This window comes from Artemia franciscana, chromosome 1 (assembly GCF_032884065.1).
Source record: "Artemia franciscana chromosome 1, ASM3288406v1, whole genome shotgun sequence".
Taxonomy (NCBI): domain Eukaryota; kingdom Metazoa; phylum Arthropoda; class Branchiopoda; order Anostraca; family Artemiidae; genus Artemia; species Artemia franciscana.
The window spans coordinates 48,617,202-48,640,539 of record NC_088863.1 but is presented as its reverse complement, the minus strand read 5'-3'; the positions used below and the strand labels follow the sequence as shown (position 1 = coordinate 48,640,539).

Sequence of the window (23,338 nt, the reverse complement as noted above, 5' to 3'; positions counted from 1 at the left end):
GTAAAGAACTTTTGTATTCTCATGTTTTTATTACATATATGAGGAGATTCGCCCCATCGTCAGTACCTCGCTCTTTACACTAAAGCTTAAATTTTATCCCAATTCATTAAGAATGACCCCTGAATCACAAAAGCCGTAGAATAAATAGTTGAAATTACTAAAAATACGTTAGCGTAAAGAGTGAGGTATTAGAAGGAGGTGAGCCCCTCATATGGGTAATAATTTCTGTTTGTTTTAAGTTTTATTGCTGTTCCTTACTTCCAGCTGAAAAAGCTTTTTCATATTTATTTTTTAATTGTTTTTTTTTAAATAATGCTAGTAAATCCTGCTCTCCCTTCATGGAAATTTTCTTCTCCCATGACAAATTCTCGATGGAAAGTTCCCCCAGCATATACCTCTCTTCTCAACCCCTCCCCACAACCAAAAAAATCCTCCTGAAAACACCTGTATACTTCCCAATAACCATTACTATATGTAAGCACAGGTCACAGTTTGTAATTTGTTGCCCCTCCCACGGGGACTGTGGGGGAGTAATTCGTCCCCAAAGACATAGTTATAAGGTTTTTCGACTACACTGAATAAAATGGCTATCTCAGAATTTTGATCCGTTGACTTTGGCAAAATAATTAGTGGGGGAGGGGGCCTAGGTGCCCTCCAATTCTTTTGGTCACTTAAAAAAGGTACTAGAACTTTCTATTTCCGTTAGAATGAGCCCTCTTGCAATACTCTAGGACAACTGAGTTGATACGATCACCCCTGGGAAAAAAAAACAAACAAAAAACAAATAAACATGCATCCCTGATCTGCCGTGTGGCAAAAAAAAATGCAAAATTCCACATTTTTGTAGATAGGAGCTCGAAACTTCTACAGTAAGGTTTTCTGATACGCTGAATCTGATGGTGTGATTTTCGTTAAGATTCCATGATTTTTAGGGGGTGTTTCCCCCTATTTTCTAAAATAAGGCAAATTTTCTCAGGCTCGTAACTTTTGATGGGTAAGAATAAACTTGATGAAACTTATATATCAAAAATCAGCATTAAAATGCGATTCTTTTGATGTAGCTATTGATATCAAAATTCAATTTGTTAGAGTTTTGGTTACTATTGAGCCGGGTCGCTCCTTACTACAGTTCGTTACCACGAACTGTTTGAAACGAAGTTTTTTTCATATTATTTCTTTACGTTTTTCTACAATCCATGGTGGATGTAATTTAATAATAATTTTCCATGTTTATTTTCTCGCTTTCTGTATCAATAAATTCAAACTGACAAAATTATCTAATTTTGATAATTTTAATAGTTTAGCAGCTTAATTAAAAATTTAGCAGCTAGTGGTTTTTACCCACCCACCTCCGGTTTATGGGCCCAGTGCGCTTCCGCTGCGCCAAGCTACTGTTATGCTTGTTATCAAACAAGTTATTACAATAGAAAATTTCACCAATGGCTTCAATTAGGAAACCAATTTAAATGGTTCTTTTAACTTGCTTCCATCAAGCCTTACCCCCGCTTCAGTATAAATTCTTGTGAACATTCCAGTATGTAATTCTGATCACATGATTCAATTTTTATGGCACTTGGTATTAGCCAAGTGACATATAGCAGTCGCCAATTCTGTCGGTCTGTCTGTCGGTCTGTCTGTCGGTCTGTCGGTCTGTCTGTCGGTCCCGGTTTTGCTACTTTAGGCACTTCCAGGTAAGCTAGGACGATGAAATTTTGCAAGCGTATCAGGGACCGGACCAGATTAAATTAGAAATAGTCGTTTTCCCGATTTGACCATCTGGGGGGGAGTGGGGGCTCGGTTAATTCGCAAAAAATAGAAAAAATGAAGTATTTTTAACTTATCAGCGGGTATTTGGATCTTAATGAAATTTAATGTTTGGAATGATATTGTGTCTTAGAGCTTTTATTTTAAATCGCGACCGGATCTGATGACATTGGGGGGAGTTGGAGGGAGAAAACCTAAAGTCCCGGTTCTGCTACTTTAGGCACTTCCAGGTAAGCTAGGACGATGAAATTTGGCAAGCGTATCAGGGACCGGACCAGATTAAATTAGAAATAGTCGTTTTCCCGATTTGACCATCTGGGGGGGGGAGTAGGGGCCGGTTAATTCGGAAAAATAGAAAAAATGAAGTATTTTTAACTTATGAGCGGGTGATTGGATCTTAATGAAATTTGATGTTTGGAATGATATTGTGTCTCAGAGCTCTTATTTTAAATCCCGACTGGGTCTGATGACATTGGGGGGAGTTGGAGGGGGGAAACCTAAAATCTTGGAAAACACTTAGAGTAGAGGGATCGGGATGAAACTTGATGGGAAAAATAAGCGCAAGTCCCAGATACATGATTGACATAATCGGAACTTATTTGCTCTCTTTGGGGTAGTTGGGAGGGGGGGGAGTAAGTCTTAAAAATTAGAAAAATGAGGTATTTTCAACTTACGAACGGGTGATCGGATCTCAATGAAATTTGATGTTTAGAAGGATATCGTGTCTTAGAGCTCTTATTTTAAATCCCGACCGGATCTGGTGATGGGGGCGGGGAGTTGGGAGGGGGAAACCTAAAACTTGGAAAACACTTAGAGTGGAGGGATCGGGATGAAACATGGTGGGAAAAATAAACACAAGTCCTAGATAGATGATTGACATAAACGGAACGGATCCGCTCTCTTTTGGGTAGTTGGGGGGGGGGTTAATTCTGAAAAATTAGAAAAAATGAGGTATTTTTAACTTACGAATGGGTGATTGGATCTCCATGAAATTTGATTTTTAGAAGGATATCGTGGCTCAAAGCTCTTATTTTAAATCCTGACCGGATCTGGTGACATTGGGGGAAGTTTGGGGTGGGGAGACCTAAAATGATGGGAAACCCTTAGATTGGAAGGATTGGGATGAAACTTGGTTGGAAAAATAAGCAAAAGTCTTGCATACGTAATTTACATAATTGGAACGGATCTGCTCAATTGCGGGGGGGGGGGGGGGTAATTCTGAAAAATAAGAAAAATAACGTATTTTTAACTTACGAAGGAGTGATCGGATCTTCATGAAACTTCATATTTAGAAGGACCTCGTAACTCTGATATCTTATTTTAAATCTCAACCGGATCAAACGTAATTGGGGGGGGGCAGTTGGGGGGACCGGAAATCTTAGAAAATACTTAAAGCGGTGAGATCAGGATGAAACTGGATGGGAAGAATAGAAACCTGTCTAAGATACGTGACTGACATAACTGGACCGGATCTGCTCTCTTTGGTGGAATTGGGAGGGGGGAGGTAATTTTGAAAATTGAGGTATTTGTAACTTACGAAAGGGTGACCAGATCTTAATGAAATTTGATATTTAGAAGGATCTTGTGCTATAAAGTTTAACTTTAGGTTCTGACCTTCTCACAAGTGCCAAATGAGCTCTTGGCTCTTGGCTCTTCCGACCTCGTCCAAATGAGCTCTTGGCTCTTCCGACCTCGTACCATATGAGCTCTCGGCTCTTCCGACCTCGTCACAAGTGCCATATGAGCTCTTAGCTCTTGTTTTTTCTCCCTTTCTGTATCAATAAATTCAAACTGACAAAATTACCTAATTTTACAAATTTTAAAAAGTTAGCAGCTAGCGGTTTCGATCCACCGACCTCTGGGTTATGGGCCCAGCACGCTTCCGCTGCGCCAAGCTGCTGTTAGTGTAAGAATTTTTCAAACAAGTGATGTTATTACAAGAGAAAATTTTACCTTCAATTGGGAAATGGGTTTTTCTAAGCTAGAAAATCGGGGGGTTAAGATTTTCCGACGAAACTTTCCAGGAAAATTACTCGGAGAATTCCGCGTCGAATGAGTCTTCGTACACCCAGATCCGATGTCGGCTGTGACCTGTAGGCGTGACAGAAAAAAAGGGTTTCTGTCATTTTTCTCAAATTAAAATTTTACGGATTAAGACAGAATTTTTTTGAAGCTTTTAGTCAGTCTCACCATGTCGAGCTGATCATTTTGATGTACTTGATGTTGAAATTCGTAACTTTTAACAACAAAAAACTTAACATGGGCTCTTATGGGGAAATAGGGTTTTTCTAAGCTAGAAAATCGGGGGGTTAAGATTTTCCGACGAAACTTTCCAGGAAAATTACTCGGAGAATTCCGCGTCGAATGAGTCTTCGTACACCCAGATCCGATGTCGGTTGTGACCTGTAAGCGTGGCAAAAAAAAGAACATGAACAAGAAGTGGCTATGTGTGGTTTCTGGGAAACAGGGAAGGAGTTATCGGATCAAGCTGAAATTTTGCGGATAAGCTCCTGGGCCCTAGGGGACCTTAACTTGTGAATTTCAGCCCGATCGGACAACGTTAAAGGGGGGCTGGGGTTGGGGGGGGTCAAAACTTTCGGCCAGATTTTCCCCATGAAGGAAAAGTCGGAGGGGGATGAAATTTGGCAGGTTTCTTAGTTGGAGCTCGGGCTACGAAATGCATCCCTCTCCATCCCTCTGCGACCACTGGAACCGAAGATCGCTTAACATTGTCGTGGTTCGCCTCTTTAAAGAGGCACGAGTGTGCCTCCTTGATGAACTTTCTATTGAGTAAATCCTGCATGAAGACTGGCTTATTCCTAAGGAGGGATAAATAGGGCCATAATCGAATATTCCATTTATCACTATTTCCAAATGTAATCTCGAAAACTGTTTTAACCCCCTCCCTCTTTATGGGACCAGCTACAATCAAAGGCAATACGCAAAACAATAAAACTATTGCTTTTGTCTATACACACTAGGTCTTCATAAAATGAACTTAAGCCCATGAACTATGAACTTTGGTAAAATTCTAGTTAATTGACTTCCTGCTATCTCAGAAAAGGTTTAGGTTAGGAAAATGAAACTTTCAGGGATGGGTCTACAGGCTAAAGTATGTCCTGGGAAGGTATTTTAAAGTACCCGTTTCTGCTCTTTCTCCCTCTAGAGGGCCCTGAAATTTGCCTACATGACAGGTTATGCCTATTGAAATTTTGACAACACAACATTTTACCTTAATTTTCAGTTACTAGTTGCTTTTTCTCTGCCTTTAGTTCTGAAAAATGCAATTCCTGTTATTTGAGTAGAATTTTGAGCCATATCAATGTTTTTTTCTTTCAAAATTTAGGAAATGTATTTGCATATCTTTAAACCTTATAAAATGGAATTTAGCAAAGTTATGAAGCTGAAAACAATTTTGTTTTATTTCAAATAAGCAGAAGATCTATTTTGCAAGGTTTCACTTTTATAACACACATTTTTAAAGGTCATCAAAGGTCAGGGCCCTCTAGAGGGAGAAGGAGTGGAGGTAGTTGCTTCAAAATACCTTCCTGGGACATACTTTAGTCTGTAGATTCATCCCTAAAAGTTTCATTATCCTAACCTAAACTCTTTCTGAGATAGCAAGATGTCAATTAACTAGAATTTTAACTGAACTTTTATAGGCCTATGAACCTATGAACTTGTTTCATTGATTAGCCTATACTATGGAAAGACTGTTGAATGAGAAGTCGAATGAAAAGTCTATCCTATTTCTTTTACATGTCTTAATTTCTGTGCTACAAGAGACTAGCTCTGAAATACTCTATTTATTGGGTTTACTTCCAGTTTAACTCCACCCAGACCCTCCTCTTCCGATGCAGCCTGGATCTAGTGCTGTAATTTCGTCAAAATCCCTGGGGGGGGGGGTAAATTGGAGCTGATTTTCCTAAGTCAAGTGAAAATGACAGTAAAAATTGAAAAATGAGCCATATAGACTAGCCTACTACCATAAAGGCAAAGGTATATTAAAGAAAATTGATCGGTTCCTTAGGATGTTTGAATTAGGCTATATAGGCTAGGTATACCTAAGTTTTGACAATATTTTTGAAGGTGCTAAATTTCAGCTGGTGGGCAAACACAGGTTTGATGGGGCAGTTGCCCCTCCTGTCCCACTGTAAATTACGACCCAGCCTGGATCTAGTCTTGGGCTTTGTCCAAAATTTGCTTATTTTCAAATTGACATTATGAACCAATTGGTTTAGAAATAATGCAAGGCATGGAGAAAGGACCTAATGGACCAGATATTCTACTAGGCTATACCCTAAATAAGATTTGGCTCGTTCTGTTTTTTTTTGTGCTTTCCCCTGTAAAAAGTTGGTTTATAAGTTCAATGAAGGTCAAATTACAAAAAAAAACTGATCCACAAAAATATGCCTGGTACCATTAGCGTTGGGGGCTGAAACCCAATCACAACGGCGGGATTAGGCTACTATATTTGTGAAGAGTTTTAAAGAAACAATCGAATGAAATATTTTTCCCCCTATCTGATTTCTTTCCTACTTGTAATATTAACCAAGAAAATGAATATACTACTAACAAACTTATCAAGCTGTTGGATATAGTCTAGGACTATATCAAAGCAGTAGAGGGGGGGGGGAGAGTGCACTCAGAACCGAGTATTTGCGTGCAATAGCGAACACACTTTGTTCTTGATCTGTAATGAAACCGATTTTCTGTGTCCACTCGGAGATAATCAGCCTAGCCTGAGCGCGGTACAGTACTATGCAGGTATATTCTAATTAGATATATAATATATAGAGATGGTTAGGTTAGATATTTAATATAATGGATTCTGGGCGGCCTGTTTTCCATTATTCTGTTGTATAGTTTCCATAATTTTGTTACTAAAGTTTATATTTTCATCATATTTAAGTATATTTCATTATGATTAACCTAACTTCTCTTCCTGTGTGTGGTTGCTGTCGCATTTAAGTACCCAGAGCATTCCTGGGGAGGGGAGGGGAGAGGCAGTTGCTCCGACTGCCGTTGCTCGGGGGGCTCCACGCCGGGGAATTACCAACTGTGATCCAACTTTTCACTTTGATTCGGCTCTTTTGGCTTATATTTGAGCCAGGAGAGGTTTTGTAACTAATTTTGGCCCGGATATCGCCAACCCTAGGAACTGCTCTGGATGCGGTCAAGCTTGAAGTGACTCTGAAAATCCAATAAATAGAAACCTCCTGAATATAATGAAGTAAGAATTTTTTGTTTCTATGTTTAGTTTCGCAGAGGAGATAAGCTACAGCGTTACCGCCTTGTATGTTATGCCCAAGCCCTCCCTAATTTAATTTTTGCGTGTATACCTGCTTAGTATAGCTATGTTTTGATTATATCAAGAGAAACAACTTTGATTCTGGTTGGTCTTGTAAAGGTGCTGTATCAGGTATAGCCTAATCGTAAAAAATCATAGGTGCTAGCTTACCACTCATTCCTGAGACTTACCAGGTGCGTACCAAAAGGAGGGGGACGATCTAAAATTTTGAAACGTAGCCTCTGGATTTTTTCAGTATCGAGTAAAACGTGGCTATTGCCCCGATGAATCAATTGATGCAGTCTATCAAGCTGATTAGGCAGCCCATTTTCGAATTTTCTTAATGTTAAAGCCAATACGGAGGCAAACTTTTTTTACTCATTCTAGGATTTATTACCTATTCGGTACATTTAGAAAAATGTAAATTTCGAACATGAGGGTGGGCTTAAAACTCCTCAACCAAAGTCTACACCTCTGCAGCAAGCTTTTTTATTGATCAGTTACTGTCGCACTAAGCGTTCCTCGCCTTGTACCAAGCATCGCGGAAATTTTGGTGGACTAGGCACGTATACAAAATTTTAATTGAGAGAGGGAACAAATAAAAAATGTTCAGAACAGGTTAGTTTTTGGAAACCGTAGGAGAAATAACGATCTGAAGGACCCCAAGCACCAGTCGACCCCTCTTTCCTTTTGTAAGTGTCTACATTATTGGTCCCTTTTTTACTTTTTAAGTGGCCACTGATGCTAAATTAAATAAAAAAAAACTAATTTTTTTAGCTGAAAGTAAGGAGTGACATTAAAACTTAAAACGAACAGAAATTACTCCGTATATAAAATGGTTTGTCCCCTCCGCAATGCCTCGCTCTTTACGCTAAAGCTTTTAATTGTTTTAAAAAGCAGAATTGTGGCAAAGAGTCCAGTTTTTAATTGTTTTAAAAAGTAGAATTGTGACAAAGAATCAAACTTTAGCGTAAAGAGCGAGGGATTGCGGAGGGGACAAACCATTTTATATACGGAGTAATTTCTGTTCGTTTTAAGTTTTAATGTCACTCCTTACTTTCAGCTAAAAAAATTAGTTTTTTTTTTATTTAATTTCTGAACGTTTTTGAATTAATGCATGTTTGGTTTTGGCTCTCCGCACATAAATTATTAAAATGAAATTTGTATATTAATTCTTTTTTTGGCTAAATGGCTTTCTCTTAGTTTTGATCAGACGATTTTGAGAAATAAGGGGTGGAGAAGGAGGCCTAGTTGCCCTCCAATTTTTCGGTTGCTTAAAAAGGCAACTAGAACTTCTAATGTTTAACGAACGTTTTTATTAGTAAAAATTATACGTAACTTATAAATTAGCAACTTACGTAACAAACTTTCATAATCTTATATTTTTATTATGTATACAAGGGGGTTTGAATCCTCATTAATACCTCACTCTTTACACTAAATCTTAAGTTTTGTCCTAATTCTTTAAGAATGACCCCTGAATCAGAAAGGCCGTAGAATAAATAGTTGAAATTACTAAAAATACTTTAGCATAAAGAGCGTGGTATTTATCTCCTCCTAAATACCTCGCTCTTTATGCTAAAGTATTTTTAGAACCGCTCATATGCGTTATAATTTCTGTTCGTTTTAAGTTTCAATGCTACTCCTTCCTTTCATTTGAAAAAACGTTTTCATGTTTATTTTTCATTGTTTTCTAATTGTAATGCTAGAAAATCATGCGCCCTTTTCCTTTAATTTTTCTTCCCCCATGACAGATTCCTCCAAGGAAAGATCCTCCAACATAGCCCCCTCCCCTCAGCCCCACCCCCCAAACAAAATAAAATCCCCCTGAAAACGTCTGTACACTTCCCAATAACCATTACTATATTTAAACACTGGTCAAAGTTTGTAACTTGCAGCCCCTCCCCCAGGGATTGCGGGGGAGTAAATCATGCCCAAATACATAGTTATTATGGTTTTCGACTATGTTGAACAAAATGGCTATCTCAAAATTTTGATCCGTTGACATTGGGAAAAAAATGAGCGTGGGAGGGGGCCTAGATGCCCTCCAATTTTTTTGGTCACTTAAAAAGGGCACTAGAACTTTTCATTTCCGTTAGAATGAGCCCTCTTGCAACATTCTAGGACCACTTGGTCGATACGATGACCCCTGGGAAAAAAAAAACAAAAAAAAAAATAAACGAATAAACACGCACCCGTGATTTGTCTTCTGGCAAAAAAATACAAAATTCCACATTTTTGTAGATAGAAGCTTGAAACTTCTACAGTAGGCTTCTCTGATACGCTGAATCTGATGGTGTGATTTTCGTTAAGATTATATAACTTTTAGGGGGTGTTTCCCCCTATTTTCTTAAATAAGGCAAATTTTCTCAGGCTCGTATCTTTTGATGGATAAAACTAAACTTGATGAAACTTATATATTTAAAATCAGCATTAAAATGCGATTCTTTTGGTGTAGCTATTGATATCAAAACTCAATGTTTTAGAGTTTTGGTTACTATTGAGCCGGGTCGCTCCTTACTACAGTTCGTTACCACGAACTGTTTGATAAACCTCTGTTCGTCATTCCGTAAACAAGAAGTAAGTTTTCGGAATAATTTTGGTCAACAAAAGGTAGTATGGGGGATTTTCCCCGTTGAAAAATGGAGTCTACCAAATTCACCCCGAAAACTAATCTTAACGAAAATTAGGAATCTGTATTTCGTGTTGATATTTGTGTATTTATGAAAATTTAGTTTCAGGGAGATTTCGGTGTATAGCAGTTTTATTGAGGGAAATTCGAAGAAACCCTGAAAATTCGTGGCAGTGGAAGCCTTGCCAGCTCTTTTGAAGAAGCGAAAGGTCTTCCCTATTTGAGACCATATGCTTCCGTGAATATGAACTGAGTTTTGCTCTGGTTGAAACGATTTAGTCCTTATGCCTCGAATATACACTTCACTTTGGTTATGTGCTTTGGTTTGGCCCTTATTGCAGGGTACTTTCGCCAGTCAGTACTGTACATCCGTATCTCCTGCTTTGCCAAAAAGATCAGTTTTGCCAGCTACCTGCGAAAATTTTTTTTGCGGCAGGATCGCGATGGGGCTTAAGTTTCACAAGGGCTTTGCAATTTGGGCCGCTTATTCCCTCATTGAAGAAAGGTCCATTTGAGGCTCCGTTCCATTGAAAGAAATTCGAAACTTCTAGCTTGAATATTTCAGTCCGCTATTCCGCAACTGAACCAACTATCACGAACCATAATTTACGTTTATTTCAGTCAGTATTGTCTAAATTGTGTCAAGATACTATCGAGACCAAAAATCCTATCCTCTATATGGTTACCAAGCAATCTGATATCGTTTGCATTATTCAGTTTATGGAATACAGCATGTCCTGTTTAATGGACAACACGCCTTCTGCGTCTTTTAAGCACGTGAACTGCTTGCACGCATCATCACCAGCCTTGACCCTCCAGCATATTTACTGGAAATAAATTTGAATATTTATTGTTCTAGTCTCCTAGGGAAATATCCTAAGTCTTATCCTGTCTTCTCTATTCTTCAATGATTCCAGTGTTGCTTGAAAGGCACATGCACTAGAGAGAGGGAGAATGAATGCCAAATAGGCAAATTTTATCAACAATATAATATGTTTAATATAATTTGTCTTTTTCAGAAAATCTCAAATAATTTGAACTTATGAGGAGGGGCTGAACCAAAGGCCGTCCCCTCTGTAAGCATCTAAGGTCTGATTTCACCTTGTTCATTTAGTACCTTTTTTCTCTTTTCTCTTTTTTCACCTTTTTTCTCTTTTCTATGACTATGGTTTATGCTTCCCCTGTAAGTTTCATTTATCTGCACTTTTACGGTCTTTAATGGTTTAACCTGAGACAACACTTAATGTCATTCAGGGGCATGGTTTGCTATAGGGTAGGGGGCAACTACCCCCCCCCCTCAGCTGAAATTTTGTGTTTTCAAAAATTTTGTCAAAGCTAAGATAGGCCTACATAATTCAAGTATCCACAGAAACAGATCAGTATTCTGTAGTATATTTGTTTTTCATTTTGCCATTTTCGCTTGACTTGAAAATCAGGCCCCAACTTCCCCCGGAGATTTTGACGAAATTACGTCCTGTCTTCAAATATCTTGTCAAAATTAAGATAGGCCTTCGTAATTCGAGTATCCATAGAAACAGATCGGTTTTCTTTAATATATTAAATAAAAAAAGCAAGTTTTTTTAACTGGAAGTAAGGGGCGACATTAAAACTTAAAACGCACAAAAATTACTTCGCATATGAAAGAGGCTGCTACCTCATCAACGCCCCGTTCTTTACGCTAAAATTTGACTCTTTCTCTCAATTCTTCTTTTTAAAACAGTAAAAAAAATTAGCGTAAAGAGCGGGGCGTTGATGAGGTAGCAGCCTCTTTCATATACGAAGTAATTTCTGTGCGTTTTAAGTTTTAATATCGCTCCTTACTTCCAGTTAAAAAAACTTGTTTTTTTTTATTTAATTTCTGAACGTTTTTGAATTAATGCATGTTTTGATTTTGGCTCTCCGCAGAGGAATAATCAAAACGAAATTTGCATATTTTTTTTTTTTGCCAAATAGCTTTCTCGTAATTTTGATCGAATGATTTTGATAAAAAAGAGCGGGGGACAAAGCCTAGTTGTCCTCCGATTTTTTGGTTAATTAAAAAAGCAACTAGAACTTTTAATTTTTTACGAATATTTTTATTGGTAAAAGATTTACGTAACTTATAAATTAGCTTACGTAAAGAACTTTTGTATTTTCATGTTTTTATTACATATATGAGGGGATTCGCCCCATCGTCAGTACCTCGCTCTTTACACTAAAGCTTAAATTTTATCACAATTCATTAAGAATGACCCCTGAATCACAAAAGCCGTAGATAGTCCAGGACTTTTAGGGTTTGACCCGTACAAAATTGCAATATAAACGAAAATGGTACCAAAATGATCAGAAAAAAATTCTGTACAACATACTAAAAGTCCCCATAAATCCGAGTGGGGCGAGTACCCGAAAAACAGGGGAAAAGGGGGAAATGCGGGGGAAAATGGGAAAAATGCCGAACATGCCCAGAAAATAGTTTAAAGTGAGTTTTCTGGGGTTTTCACATACGCTGATTACGAAATTGACATCTAAAATTCAGTATAGAAAAAGAGTACTACGGAAAACGGGGGAACAGGGGAAAGAAGGGAGAAAAGAGAAGAATACAGGGTAGGGGTAGAAAGCGGTTTGAAAGATATTTTCTGGGGTATTCCTATCTGGTGATTACGAAATTGAGATATAAAATGATATACAAAACTCGATTAATATAAAACGGGGAAATGGGGGGGGGAGGGGGAAAAGGGAAATATACAGGGTAGGGGTAGAAAGCATGTGGAAATGTGTTTTCTGGGGTTTTTCTATCTGCTGATCACAAAACTGACCCCGAAAATGAAGGAAAGAAAACGAGAACCATGAAAACCGAACAAAACTGGAGGAAACAACGGAAAAGGGGAAGGGAGGCCTGACTCCTGAGACAGCTGCTAATGGCTAATAAGTAGGCCTATGGACAAAATAACTTGCTTAAGTATCAAACTTGTACTTTCTTGAATCACAGACATTTCTTACAACAATTTGAATTACTAAACATAAAGAAAACAACCGCTTGGCACTTATATATAAAATGGCTATTATATGTAAAATTTGCACTTTCGAAGGCAGTATAGTTGACTTGAAAAACACAGCATTGATATCACTAGTCGAGCTCCTCGTCTTCGACAATCTCGTTGTCCCTGTTCAAACAGTTGATACCCTGACATTCTCCGCACGCGAACGTACACGCTAATCCATTTTTCTTGCAGCTGCATCGCGAGTTCTCGCAGCCTGTCTTACAGTTGCATCTCACGACACTCAAAAGAGTCTGAGGTGCGGGCAACAAATGGGTCATCACATGTGAGTATTCATAGTCTCTGAGGACCCAACCCCAGTCAGCCGGGTCGAGGTCAGCTGGTTCCCCTTTCCAACGGGATACCTGGAGGCGCACTCGCTGGGAGTGGAATGAAGCTGCAGCTTTGGTTGGCGGAAGCCTTTCAGGCTTAACAAACGCCGTAGTATTAGACAAAGAAACTTTTTCCAAGAAAATTCGATGTCGCAGCTTAGTGAGATCTTCGTTTGGTCGTGCTTTATACAAGATGAGGAGAAGATATTCACCCGCTTTCACAATTTCATCTTTGGACGATGATTCATCCAGAAACACTTTGCATATTTTTCTGAACACTTCACTCTTCTTCAAAAGAGGTAGCACAGCTTGCTTTCCAAGTCCGAAAACTCGTGAGGTCGTGTCACATCCCAAGAGTGCGTGCCCTACCAGAAGCAGCCTGGATACTTCTCCATTTTTTTTTTTTGCACTTCGTTGAGGCACCAGAACCGTGTTATCGCTTCTTTTGCGTTCGTTGACGGTTTGAAGTAAAGTGTTTTTGCATTAGGCGGGAGGTGATACAAGAGTAGAATCAGAAGTTCAGTGTCGTTGCCAAGAACTATTGTTTCAGAGTTTTCTGCTTTCGTTACGACAGTCTCCACGATTAGATAGTCAGCATCGTCCTTCGCATGGACGACTTCAAATCCTTTGGTTTTTTCCCCGATGTAGCTTATAATTCGCTGTTTGTTCTGAGAGTTGCTCAAAAACTCTTCCTTCTTTTTCTGGAGCTTCATCCCTAAACTGAAATCGATCACTTGATACTGGCTTCCCTTACACCGTCGGTTGTGTGTAGCATCTTTCGTGGTTGGACCAGCGCTGTATCCATCGAAGACAACAGTAGGGGAGGTACAGCGTCGAGTAACGAAACTAACATAGCTGTCACAGATTGAATCATAAGTATCACCAATCTTCCAAGGTACTTGCTGAAGCAGCCAACCTCCGTCAACTACAGTGACGCGATCTGACACTGGCAGGTGGTGAATCGAGTCCGTGTTCGCTTCTTTCCATATTGCTTTCGCTAGTGCAGGTTTGTCTGACTGACGCATTATGCCAAGTTTCTCAAACAAAGCGGGTGGATAACTGCACAGTTCGTAACGTAGAGTTTCTGCCATGTCATTTTCAGATGTATGGGCAGCAGTCGAAAGACGTTGAAAGACGATACGATTACCCCTGGAAAAAAAACAAAAAAACAAAAAAACAAATAAACACGCATCCGTGATCTGCCTTGTGGCAAAAAATGCAAAATTCCACATTTTTGTAGATAGGAGCTCGAAACTTCTACAGTAGGTTCTCTGATACGCTGAATCTAATGGTGTGATTTTCGTTAAGATTCCATGACTTTTAGGGGGTGTTTCCCCCTATTTTCTAAAATAACGCAAATTTTCTCAGGCTCGTAACTTTTGATGGGTAAGACTAAACTTGATGAAACTTATATATTTAAAAGTCATGAATATTTTGAAAGTCATGTTCGTTTTCTCGGTTCGAATTCCAGATAAAGAAACGAGTCCAGATGTGAATTTATTGGATATTCTTCTGGGACTACCTTTTGGGAAAACCTCTGGGACTAAACCCCCTAAAAGGGGAAAACCTTTTGGGACTAAAGTGTCAAATTCAGCAAAAACGTGACATTTTTAGTGTCCTTCTAGAAAAATAGGCAATATACTTTAAAAGTTGACATAAAAAAGGCTTTAAATGGCTTTCTCGCCACGCCGGGGCCAGATTTACGTTATTCTTTTTCAAGTAAAAGCAAAGCGATTCTTCATAGGTACAATACCATGAAAGACCTCAAATCGCCTAATACGCGAAGAAGAAAAAGAATTCAGTACAATTTCTCGGGTTTTCTCGAGCCTTCGGTTGTACTAATTATTCTTCTTCCGAAAACTCAGTAAAGCCTTGTTTTTATGATGGCGTTTTCCGGCACCAGAAATGGCTTTGCCAATTTTTGGACGACAGTTTTCATTTTCGTCGTTTTTGGCAAAAAAATTGAAAGCTCAGTCTTATTTCATGAACTGCAGAAGATTTTTGTCCTGTGGTGGCGCAGTGGATGTGACCTTAGCTTGGTAATACGGGACCAAGAGATCGAATCACGCTGCAGGAATGCACTGCAGGGCCGACACAGGGACCTTAGTGGTCAAGAAGCGTCGCTAATTCTCAAATAATAATAACTGCAGAAGATTTTGAATAATTTGTGCTGCGTTTGCGGTGTTACAAGAACGTAAAGAAAAGTTCGAGTACAACTAAGATGAATGACAAAATGTGTTGTTTAGTTTTCACGTTTTCAGCCAAAATGTCTACTCTGTATGGCGAGAAAACGAAAACGGCGATAAAACCTGTCTTCACTATGGCGCCAGCCGTCTCGGCCAGAAAATGCCATAATGAAGACAGGGCTTAAAAGATTTGCACCAGCAGGTCACAGATACGATGTCTGTCGCTGCCTGCACGGCTTAATTGCCCTTGCCCCCTCTTTTCCTTCAGTAGCATATCAGGTCTTCTGCAAAAGTTTGTTGACCATTTCCCGCAGACTGATATCGAAAAGCGAGTGAAAGGCGCTTGGCTTGGAACGTGCTTCACATCCTTTTCACCTGGCTTTCGCCAACGCGATTGGTAACGTTGCTTTCGCAAAAATGCAAAACCACATCGTTATTTTATCCAAACATTAATGTATTCATGAGATCAATTTAACTAGGAGATCAAACTTGATAAGGAGAGAAATAATGACAAGACAAAAATCACTTGCTCTGTGTAAAGCTAATTTATTCTTCAAAGAAAAAAGAAATGTCAAATTCTTTGCAAATAGTGACAAGACAAAAATCACATGTGCTCAATATAATGTTGAAATAAAAAAGAAAAAGCACAGAAAACCAAAGAGAAGGGCGTTTTGGTGTCATAGCTATGCAATTTTCGAGGAAAATCCGTTTCTCACTGCCCAATCTCTTTCTTCTGAGAAGAGGTCGACGGCTTCTGTAAGAGACAATGGAAAGGCTTATAGAATCGCAATCCTTTCCACCAAAAGCAGAATGGTGCACAACAAATGTCTAAGCAAATCCGAAATATTTTGCGCTAGGCCTTTGCCATCTTCGCGGCTCAAGATGGATTGAACGGAAAAACCTAGACAGCATGAAAAGACCTTTATAAGGGAAAGACTATGCTGGATTTCACATACGGTGCATTCCATGTTATGAAGGCTTACGAAAAGTGAGCAGATACATAATGAATCGGATTCCAATTCAGAAGCGTTATACAGAGGTCCAGCCACACTCTGGGTTCAGAAAAGACCATGTTTTTCAAGAAAGAAAGGAGAAAATTTCAAGAATGTGAGAGTATGAAGGGAAACTTTAATGCAGAATTCCTGCACAAGAAATCTGTTTAAAGCTTCGGCTTTCGTTTTTGAAAAAAAAAAATCAATTTTTAGTGGTTAACCATTTTGGAGGAAAAAAATTCAGCTACTGCAATCCAATTTCAGTTATTTGGTTTTCTGATTGGTCAGTCAAATATTTCAGGTTCAGATTCATTCTCTTTTTGCTCATCCTTGTCGTCAGTCTTGCAGTACCACCTCGAAAAGTTGTTAAGTGATATTGGCGGAATCTTCCACCGATCCACCGACGCAGCGCAACGAGTAACCATCTGCTTTACATGGATGAGTGAATCGACAATTTTCACCTCCAACCGATTTTGCAACATAGTTTTAATGTTTGTTGGTTGAGAAAACTGTCTTTCGGCACCAGCACGTGAGTGAGGTAACGCGCATAAGTTCAACAAAAAGTTTGATAGTTCAAAGAATTTGGGGGTGCCGTCGGGATTCTTCACATCGAACAAGAGCTTCCAAAAATAAGATGGCGAGGACACTAGCTCTTCACCACCAGACTTCAAGATCATTTCTTCTTTGAAATCTGGCAGGCTCAGCCACTGGTTTTCGAGAGTGTCTCTAGCAGACTTTATCTTGCTCTGACTTTTCCCCAGGAGTTCGCTAAATCTGCTGATCAAAGGACTAATCGTTTCAACAGTTCCATTCACGGCAACTTTCGGATCTAAGTACTCGAGAGCTTGTAACGTCTTATCTTTATGATTGACCCGCTTTCTCATCTGCTTCACCAGTTCAATGTAGAATCCCAAGCAAGTCAGCCTAACTCCTTCAGCAGTTTTCCCTGATGCTCCTTCTTCATTCAGATAAGCTTCTGTATTGGGACCACACAACACATCTTTCACATCTTTGTAGTTTCGGGGCTCAAGAGGCAACTCAAAAGCATCATTTCTGTTCAGTGTATCTAGTTTCACGAAACTCTTGATGACTGTCATGTCGATCTGAAGCTTGTTATTAAAGTGTGGATCATTGTGTCCCCAGACTAGAACTGTACGTTCAAGGTATATACCTTACCAAGCAAAATGGCCGAACACCAGACATTAGCTGTCAATTGACACTCAGTTTATCCCCAAAGGCTGTTTATACAGTGCATAGTGATGTTTCCAGTTCACAAAAATTTGTTAAGGTAGTCCATAAGGACTATTATAATAAATTATTATATAAATTATGTGACTTGAAGGTAGATTTAAACAATGGCACAAGAGTCAGAACTTGTCATAACGATTGTCAGAAAGACGAGAAAAACCAATGTTTCATTAGGTCAGCAATGACCACAAAAAAATGCTGTTGATATGTCAGATTTTACAGCCGAACTAGCAGGCCTTCCTCAGCAAAATAAAAACCTCCCTTTTTCACATTTTCATGACAATGATATAAAGAGGTCAATATAGAGTCCTTTCACATTTGAACTTCTTATGTTTAGGGGTGTCAGAGAATCACAACTGAGACACTGAGTGGTTACACAATTACTTCAATCTGAAAAGCTGTCTTAACTGAAATAACTGTGTAAAACTTATGCTAAAAAAAAGGGTGACCACACCTTGGTTAACAACTAGGTTTATAGCTATAGAATCTACAATACTCATAGAATGAACATCTGGCCTATTCCCTCATGTAGAGATGCATCAAACTGTGAAATGAGGAAAAAAACCAAGTTGGTCAAGTTAGCATTGCCTTCAGCCAACCTGCTTGTTTAGATATCTGTGGTCGATTTAGACGCTTCATAGCTTGTTTTGTGTGGGTAATCTTGGAAAGCTTGGTTGGTTTTAATAATAGTCTTCTGTTTCTTCTTTAAACAGGCCACCAGGTTACAGCATGTAAAGCGAAACATTTTTAACTGCCGTTCTTGCATCCTTTCATCACTTTAGGCAAAAAGCACATTTCGTTAGTTAGCACTTGGTACATTGGATGTGATGTTCGGCCTATGACAGTATTACATGTTCTTGACAGTTACCAGAGAATTTTCTAGTGAGTTAGACTGTACCCATACGGGACAGGGTCCACCCTCTCAAATGCATGTGAACTTAAACTGCATATTTACTAAAAACCTAATGTCTTAATTCAGGAAATCAACTGAGGTTCACCCTCGTCCAAAAAAAGATTTAGCAGCAGTAAATCAGATCAGGATCATATAGTTTGCTTCTAACTACTATCCAGGCCGCACCTCTGCATACTCCTGTAGACTACAAGTCATAAAACAGCTTAAGCTTTTACTTACCAGCAGTCATATGCTTGCTTCAGTTTTTTATCAAATAAACTTTTTTCTAAACTCTCTTGAGCAAGTTACATGTTTCACCACGTTTTCGTGCTTTTGAAAAGGAAAGTAGTGCGGATACGAAAAAAAAAAAATCCCTAAGACGAAAACGAACCTGAAAAGCACAAAGTACAAATTAAAAGTAGTTGCAGTTAAGAAAAAACTAAAAATAAATACATACGGTGTTGATTTTGAAAAAAATGCCCCAAAGTGTCCTTTTTCCAAAAAGTTGCCTTTTTTCACCCAATAGTGGCACGGTGTCACCCAGAGTGAAAAAGTGTCAAAAAAGCACTAAAAGTGTCCCTTTGGCAACCCTGATTCTCTTAGATAGTCGTTGCAAAATTTGACTGATGCTCTTAACCAAATCCTAATTGCTTCTTTTGCAGGGGTTAGAGAGTATAGATGTCCGTAAGAAACATCTCAGGAAAGGCCCATGTGTCCTTACTCAGCACATTAAAAAACAAATATCAGAGTCTGATGGTAGGCTCGTGCACGGTGTTTTTTTAAGGGGGAGGGCAGTAATAAAGACAAATACATTATTATTTGGGTATTGACGTGTTATCCCTACCACACTCGAAAAGTTTGATCAGTTTAAAACCGGTTTTTCTGTGTCTATTCTGATAATCAGCTTAACCTAAGTAAAATAAACTACTATGGCAGTATATTTTAACTAAATTTTTAACATATAGAGTTGGTCAGGTTAGGTAAGGTATTTAACATAATGCGATTTGGGTGGTCGTTTTTTTTTTACCATTTACGCTTATTGACATGTTATCTATTTTTGTCAGTTGAATGTTCGATGAGAATTAACCCTTCTCAAACCTCTTATCAGGAACACGGATCACAAAGGTTTAGCATATGAGGTTGTCGGTGCCGTGTCAACAAGACAGAACAAAGCAAAACCTCATTGACAAAAGGCGATGAGAAAACATTATGATATAAAACCACCAACTACAATTTTATGGTAAAACTAGAGGCGTCCTATTGACATGGCAAGACTTAATGGGTGATCCGCAAAATCCTCAGAAAGCTGCAAAATCCTCAGAGTTCCTGTGATTGTAAATGTTAGCCTAAAGCTATGACAGCAAGAGGGTGCTGTTTGAATTATAATTTTTATTTAAAATCAAGAATAAGATTAAATTAAGAATAATAATAAAGAATAATTTTTCAACTCAAAGTAAGGTACAACATTAAAACTTGAAACAGACAGGAATTATTCCGTATATGAAAAGGTTGCCCCCTCCTCAATACCTCGCTCTTCACGCTCAAGTTTTAAAGTACTTAAAAAGAGCTCCTTATTCTAATTAAACGGCCCTTGTGTTTCAGGAGTCGTTCTTAAAAAAATAGGGACAATCAATCAAACTTTAGCATAAAGAGCGAGGAATTAAGAAGAGAGGATACCCCCGCAGATACAGAATAATTTCTGTTAATTTCAGTTTTAATGCTACTCTTTCAGTTTGAAAGATTTGTTTTTTTTTGTTTTTTTTAATTCCTGATCGTTTTTCAAATAATACCGGATAATCTAGCTCCTTCCCTGCTTAAAATCCCCCCCCTTCACGGTAAATTCGCCTATGGAAAGTTTATTCCACGTAAAAATGCCCCCCCCCTAAAAGTCCCTCCTGACAATTCCATCCGTGCTGAAAATTTCCCCCATGAAATTTCTCGCGGACGATTCCACCTGAAAAAATCTCCATAGTATATTTTGATATGAATCAAAATATATTTCCATTCAATTTTTCCATTTTAATTTCCATTTATGTTTCAAGTCATGTCAGAAATCCCTTGCATAGAAATTTTTCCCGGAAATATCCCCACCTCACCCCCTGTAGGGAATAGCTCCCGGAAACATCCCCCCCTGCAGGAAATAGCTCCCGCGAAAAGTTACGCATGAAGAATTTGTCCCGTGGAAATTTTCTCTCCTGAAAAAATCCTCCAAATAATTTCAACCCCACTGCCAATTTTTCCCAGACAATTCAAGTTCCAATATCTTCACACGCAAAATTGAGTCGACAAAGAGAAAGTAAGACAAATTTCGTATAGGAATTCTGTCAATGTCCCCCAGTTGAAATTTCCACTGGAAAGCTCACCCCCCTGACAACTATGGGGGGTCATGTCACCACCAAAAACATAATTATTGGATCTTTCAACTATGCTAAAGAAAATAGTTATCTTAAAATTTGCTGATGGGAGGTTGAAACCTCTACAGTAAGGTTTATGATACGCTGAATCGGATGGTCTAATTTTTATTAAGATTCTATGACTTTTTGGTATCACAAATTGTTTGATTTGATTCAAAAATCTGCTTAAAAATATTACACAAATATATCAAACGTTTTGAAATCGTTTCAATTTGTTTGCAGATTTTGGGGTTTTGGATGACGGAAACACACACAAGCAATATCACATTCTCAGGGGCTCCTTGAACGGTCTTGTTTAGGTATGTCCTATCATCCCCTTTGTACATACATAATGACATACACCCCCCTCGAAACCTCTTAATTTCTTCTATTATTGCATACGCTTTCCCCAAAAAAAGCCCTGCGAATGTGCATCACGGAAGTTTTGCACCCAAAAGAATGATACACAAATTCGATGGGAGGCCACTTTCAGTGACCTGGTGTACATCTCCCTGAACCCTACTTGTGTCGTACAATTCCGCCATGCTTGGCAGGCACCACCTGGCGTACGTAATGTCTGAAAATGGATTCCCCCACACCTCGCACAAACTAGAAAGCATTCATAGTCTGTTATAATGAGGGAACTCAAATTCAAAAGGTAATAAGAGGCGGATTAATCACGACATAGGAATCATAGGAATATATCTGCCTTATTATAGATACATTGATGACTTCATTTCTTCAACAGGGGAGGGTTGTCCCCCACCCCCTTTGAACGGCCCTGCGCGGCACATTCACTAAAGGTGATATATTTGCACATGAATAAATATGAAATATGTCTTTTACAAAAGAAATAATATTTCCATTTATATTCGAAGTTAATATACCAAGAATGTTCAAGGAATCTAAGAGATCTCTTCCTTAGAGGGTTTTTATGAACACGCTATTATACATGAGGTCAGAACTTGGAATACAATTAATACAGAAAATATTTGGCAACAAAAGGGGATATGCAAACATATAAAGACCCAATACCCCACATCCAGCAAGCGTAACCAGGCATAGCATAAATAAAATCAATATTATTTCGAATGTATAACATAATTTATCCTAATCCAAAAGAAACCTTGAGCCTCCCCCCACACCATTCCAAAATTTACCGGAATTTCAGGGCAAACTTTATTCAAATTATCAAGCAAAGGTACTTATCTGTTATCCTGACCACACTCAAGTTCTTGATCTGAGCAGAACCGGTTTCTTTGTCTGCATTTGGAGATAACTATCTAAGTTTCAGTGAGATAAACTACTATAGGTGTATATTTTAATTAAACAATTAATATATATAGTTGGTTAGGTTAGGTATTTAATATAATGCGTTCTGGGCGGCCTGCTTGCCATAATTCTTGGTTGTAGTTTCCATAATTTTGTTACTAAATTATTATATTTTCATCATATTTGGGTATATTTCATTATGATTAACGTAACTTCAAATATTGAGTGTAGTTGGTGTATGTACATAATTTAAAATGTTTGTCCCCAATCTTGGTGAATTAGCACTCTCTGACCGCCATCTTTGTGAGGCTGTCACGAAGGCAACCTTTGCGTAATTTATTTATTTGTGTAATTAATTCTACAGTATGTTAGTTTTTAAGATTTAAAGAAATATTCACCAGTTATTTTTTTTCGAGATGGTTTTCTGAATTCCTAGCTGAACTTTTAAAAAAGGTAAGAATAATTCAATACCGCATTTCGTTTTGGCTCAGAAGGGTTTAACTTGAAATAATGACGTAATGTCTCATTACACGAGCAACATTTTGACAAAAATTCAATTACTACAAATGCTATTCGCTCTGTCAGAATGCTGGAGTCTTATAGGTTGAATTAAAGTTGATCAAAACCTGAACTGAAAGGTAAATAACTCTTAAACAATCCATTATTGGTGAATAAATGCGAGGTTCCGTTCGACATGTATTAAGGTCCTTCACAAGGAGGTACTCAAGGGGGACCTCATTCCTTCCTAGAAATCATGCTTTTCCCCAAATTTTTGATAAATATACTTATGTTTATTTATTGGGAAAAAATGCCCTTTTTGTATTTTAATTGAAAATATTGTGAAAAATAACAAATTTACCACCCCCATCTAGATTTGGAAGAATATATTTTAAAAATTTCCACAAAGAAAATACAACGGAATAGCAAAGATAAACAAGAGCTAAGAGCTCGTATGGCACTTGTGACGAGATCAGAAGAGCCAAGAGCTCATATCGTATGAGCTCTGGCAAAATTCTAAGAATCAATAGATTGCTTTAAAAGGAATAAGGCTGTTGGGGATTTAAAATAAGAGCTCTGAGTCACGAGGTCTTTCTAAATATCAAAATTCATTAATATCCGATCATCCACTCGTAAGTTAAAAATACCTCAATTTTTCCTCTCCCTTCAACCCCCCAGACGGTCGATTCGGAGAAAGTTTACAAACTAAAACTTTATTTTTTTAAACTAAAAAAAAAATAGAGTAGTGATTGCTAGTGGTTGAGGAGGGGGGCATCCTCTCCTATATGAGATAATATCTGCTTGTCTTAGTTTTATTGTTGC

At 38.3% G+C, this 23,338-nt stretch overlaps 1 pseudogene; it reads left to right on the top strand.

The window, feature by feature from the left end:
- Positions 1-23,338, top strand: part of LOC136032148 (cell division cycle protein 20 homolog) — a 58,275-nt pseudogene that overhangs the window by 1,118 nt on the left and 33,819 nt on the right.